The sequence below is a fragment of the Lithobates pipiens genome, unplaced genomic scaffold, assembly GCF_037356315.1.
Source record: "Lithobates pipiens isolate NorthernLeopardFrog02 unplaced genomic scaffold, aLitPip1_a1.2 Scaffold_19, whole genome shotgun sequence".
NCBI classification, from domain to species: Eukaryota; Metazoa; Chordata; class Amphibia; order Anura; family Ranidae; genus Lithobates; species Lithobates pipiens.
The window spans coordinates 14,108,119-14,112,725 of NW_027507764.1; the positions used below are offsets into that span (position 1 = coordinate 14,108,119).

Genomic DNA, 4,607 nt, shown 5'->3' on the forward strand with positions numbered 1-4,607 from the left:
TACCCCCCACTATCCACCCCCCACTATCCCCCCACCGCTCACTACCCCCCACTATCTCCTCCACCACTCACTACCCCCTCACCTCTCACTATCCCCCACTATCCCCCCCACCACTCACTACCCCCAATATCCACCCGCCACTATCCCCCCACCACTCACTACCCCCCACTATCCCCTCCACCACTCACTACCCCCCACTATCCCCCCACCTCTTACTATCCCCCTCACCACTCACTACCCCCCCACTATCCCACCCCACCACTCACTACCCCCGACTATCCCCCACCAGTCACTACCCCCCACCTCTCACTATCCCCCCACTATCCCCACTACCACTCACTACCCCCCACTATCCCCCCACCACTCACTACCCCCCACCTCTCACTATCCCTCCCACCACTCACTACCCCCCCACTATCCCCCTCACCACTCACTAACCCCCCACCTCTCACTATCCCCCCACTATCCCCCACCACTCACTACCTCCCACTATCCCCCCACCGCTCACTACCCCCCCACTATCCCCCCCACTACTCACTACTCCCCACCTCTCAGTATCCCCCCACTATCCCCCACCACTCACTACCCCCCCACCATCCCCCCACCACTAACTACCCCTCCACCTCTCACTATCCCCCCACTATCCCCCCACCACTCACTACCCCCCCACTATATACCCCCCCACCACTCACTACCCCTCCACTATCCACCCCCCACCACTCAGTACCCCCCACTATCCACCCCCCACCACTCACTACCCCCCACTTTCCCCCCCACCACTCACTACTCCTCCACCTCTCACTATCCCCCACTATCCCCCCACCACTCACTACCCCCCCACTATATACCCCCCCACCACTCACTACCCCTCCACTATCCACCCCCCACCACTCAGTACCCCCCACTATCCACCCCCCCACCACCCCCCACTATCCCCCCCACCACTCACTATCCCCCCCACCACTTACTACCCCTCCACTATCCACCCCCCACCACTCACTACCCCCCCACTATAAACCCCCACCACTCACTACCCCTCCACCTCTCACTATCCCCCCCACCACTCACTACCCCCCCCCCCCCCCAATATCCACCCCCCACCACTCATTAACCCCCACTATCCACTCCCCCACCACTCACTACCCCTCCACTATCCACCCTCTCACCCCTCACTACCCCCACTATCCACCCACCAGCACGTACTACCCCTCCACTAACCACCCCCCACCACTCACTACCCCTACACTATCCACCCCCCACCACTCACTACCCCTCCACTATCCACCCTCTCACCACTCATTACCCCCCACTATCCACCCACCAGCACGTACTACCCCTCCACTAACCACCCCCCCACCACTCACTACCCCTCCACTATCCACCCCCACCACTCACTACCCCCCCACTATCCACCCCCACCACTCATTACCCCCCCCACTATCCACCCCCACCACTCACTACCCCTCCACCTCTCACTATCCCCCCCACTATCCCCCCCACCACTCACTAACCCCCCACTATCCACCCCCCACCACTCACTACCCCTCCACTATCCACCCCCCCACCACTCACTAACCCCCCCACTATCCACCCCCCACCACTCACTACCCCTCCACTATCCACCTCCCACCACTCACTACCCCCCACTACCCCCCACCACTCACTACCCCTCCACTTCTCACTCCCCCCCCCCATCATCACTACCCCCCCCCACTATCCACCCCCCCACCACTCACTACCCCCCTTCTCACTACCCCCTCACCTCTCACTACCCCCCCCCACTATCCCCTCCCTCACCACTCACTACCCCCCCCCCCCCCACCTCTCACCATGTGTTCTCTGTACTGCACTACAGAATATGCCAGCACTGTAACAATGTATTATAAGGATAGCGTGTGGTTGCAGGTGGACATTAAAGTGTAAGCTCCTTTGACACAGAGACAGGTGTGAGTGGCTCAGTGGCCATGGGAGGGGGGGGGTCTGGAGACATTGGAGTGTAAGCTTCTCTGGTGCAGAGACTAATGTGACTGTGTCCTCTATACATCCCTGCAGTATATGTCAGTGCTATATAAACATATAATAAAAATTGTGTGTGACTGCGGGGGAGTGTAAGCTCCTCTAAAGCATAAAACAATGTGAATGGTTCATTGTTCGCTGTACAGCACTCTGGAATAGGTCAGAGCTATAAAATGTAAATGAATAATAAAAAATAATCATAAAATTCATAATAATAGTAATAATATTTTGTGACTGTGCTGGGACAGTAGAGTGTAAGCTCCTCTGGTGCAGAGACTGATGTGAATGGCTTGGTGTTTTTTTGTACAGCACTGCAGTCTATGTCTGGCTATAAAATGTAAATAAATAATAATCATAAAAAAACATAATAATAGTAATAATATTGTGTGACTGGGGTGGGACAGTAAAGTGTAAGCTCTTCTGGTGCAAAGACTGATGTGAATGGCTCTGTGTTTTGTACGGCACTGTGGTATATGTCAGAGATATAAAATGTAAATGTATTATAATAATGATAAATTTACTAATAACAGTAATAATAGCGTGTGACTGGGGTGGGACAGTAGAGTGTAAGCTCCTCTGGTGCAGAGGTTGATGTAAATGGATTTTTTGTACAACACTGTGGTATATGACAGAGCTATAAAATGTAAATTAATAATAAAAATAATCATACATCTTATACTAATAGTAATAATAGCGTGTGACTGTGGAAGGGACAGTAGAGTGTAAGCTCTTTTGGTGCAGAGACTGATGTGAATGGCTTGGTGTTTTGTACATCACTGTGGTATATGTTAGAGCTATAAAATGTAAATGAATAATAAAAAATAATCATAAAATTCATAATAATAGTAATAATATTTTGTGACTGTGAATGGCTTGGTGTTTTTTTTTGTACAGCACTGCGGTCTAGGTCGGAGCTATAAAATGTAAATAAATAATAATCATAATAATAGTAATAATAGTGTGTGACTCTGGAGGGACAGTAGAGTGTAAGCTCCTCTGGTGCAGAGACTGATGTGAATGGCTTGGTGTTTTGTACATCACTGTGGTATATGTTAGAGATATAAAATGTAAATGTATTATAATGATAACGAATAATGATATATATTTTTTTTTTTCACAAGAAAAAAATAATAATGAGTAATGTACTAATAATAGTAATATTAGCGTGTGTGTCTGGAGGGACAGTAGAGTGTAAGCTCTTCTAGTGCAGAGACTGATGTAAATGGCTTTTTTTTTTTTTTTGGGTACAGCACTGTGGTATATGTCAGAGCTATATAAATGTATAATAATATTAATAGCAAGCAGTGTCTCAGGGAATGATGGAAGAATTGGATACATTGTAATCGCGGTTGTCATTACTATGGGGAATCTCCTCTCCACTCTTCTCCTCTCTTCTCTTCTCCTCTCCGCTCTTCTTCTGCATCATTCGGAAGCTTCCTCTGCGCAGAATTCCACATACAATAAACGCTACAAATACAAGAAAATCCTCCTCCACCTCTCCGCAGCCTGAATACTCAGCCCATATAGAGGATCCCCCGGGAGTATTGATCTCCATTGGAGAATTATTGATTACAGGCTGTATAGGAAAGCCCAGTGCCTTGTCTCTGCAGTGGATCTATTAGTATTCCAGCCCAGTTTAGGATGAAGGGGATGTGTAGGGATCAGGAGAGGCGATCCTTACATCCAGCGTGTGCCCTCCACTTGTACCAGGCTTTGCAATGCAAATGAAAGTGCAGACAATGGTGCCCTCTATTTGGGTTCTCGCTGCCATCAGACCCCCCCTTTATGTCACTGACCTTGAGAATGCAGCCTATAGGAGAGGGGGTTCCAGTAGAGGAGATGAGGGGTCACCATCCAGCAGAGGTGCAGCAGGGTGGAGGTGGGTGATCCATGTGTGGCCCGGGTCCCAGCACTCCCTCTACACTGAGGAGGGCTCAAGTAAGTTTAGAAGGAGCTGCTGCCTGGTAGGCTGGGAGTGGGAGCTGTGCATATGTCAGTGCAGCCTGATCCACAGAGAGGGAGAGGAGCAGGTACAGGAGGGGACACACCACACTCACTACATGCATTCTCATAGGATTTATTATAGGGGCAGCCCACCCAAAACTGATATTTCACATTATGGTAAGTGCCCATAATGAGTTCCTGGGTCTGTACACCTGCTGTGCCCATTATGAGGGGTTCCCACCATCCCTGTGCTGAGTTCCCGGGTCTGTACACCTGCTGTGCCCATTATGAGGGGTTCCCACCATCCCTGTGCTGAGTTCCCAGGTCTGTACACCTACTGTGTCCATTATGACGGGTTCCCACCATCCCTGTGCTTAGTTCCCGGGTCTGTACACCCGCTGTACCCATTATGAGGGGTTCCCACCATCCCTGTGCTGAGTTCCCGGGTCTGTACACCTGCTGTGCCCATTATGAGGGGTTCCCACCATCCCTGTGCTGAGTTCCCAGGTCTGTACACCTACTGTGTCCATTATGACGGGTTCCCACCATCCCTGTGCTTAGTTCCCGGGTCTGTACACCCGCTGTGTCCATTATGAGGGGTTCCCACCATCCCTGTGCTTAGTTCCCGGGTCTGTACACCCGCTGTG

General features: G+C 50.8%; 1 protein-coding gene across 1 annotated transcript in view; it reads right to left on the minus strand.

Annotated features, from left to right (window-relative positions):
• Positions 1-4,024, minus strand: part of HHATL (hedgehog acyltransferase like) — an 81,143-nt gene extending 77,119 nt beyond the window's left edge. Inside the window, exon 1 of the mRNA XM_077490542.1 lies at positions 3,813-4,024. The gene's annotated coding sequence lies outside the window, so the exon portion shown is untranslated. The remainder of the gene's footprint in view (positions 1-3,812) is intronic.
• Positions 4,025-4,607: the final 583 nt, after the last annotated feature.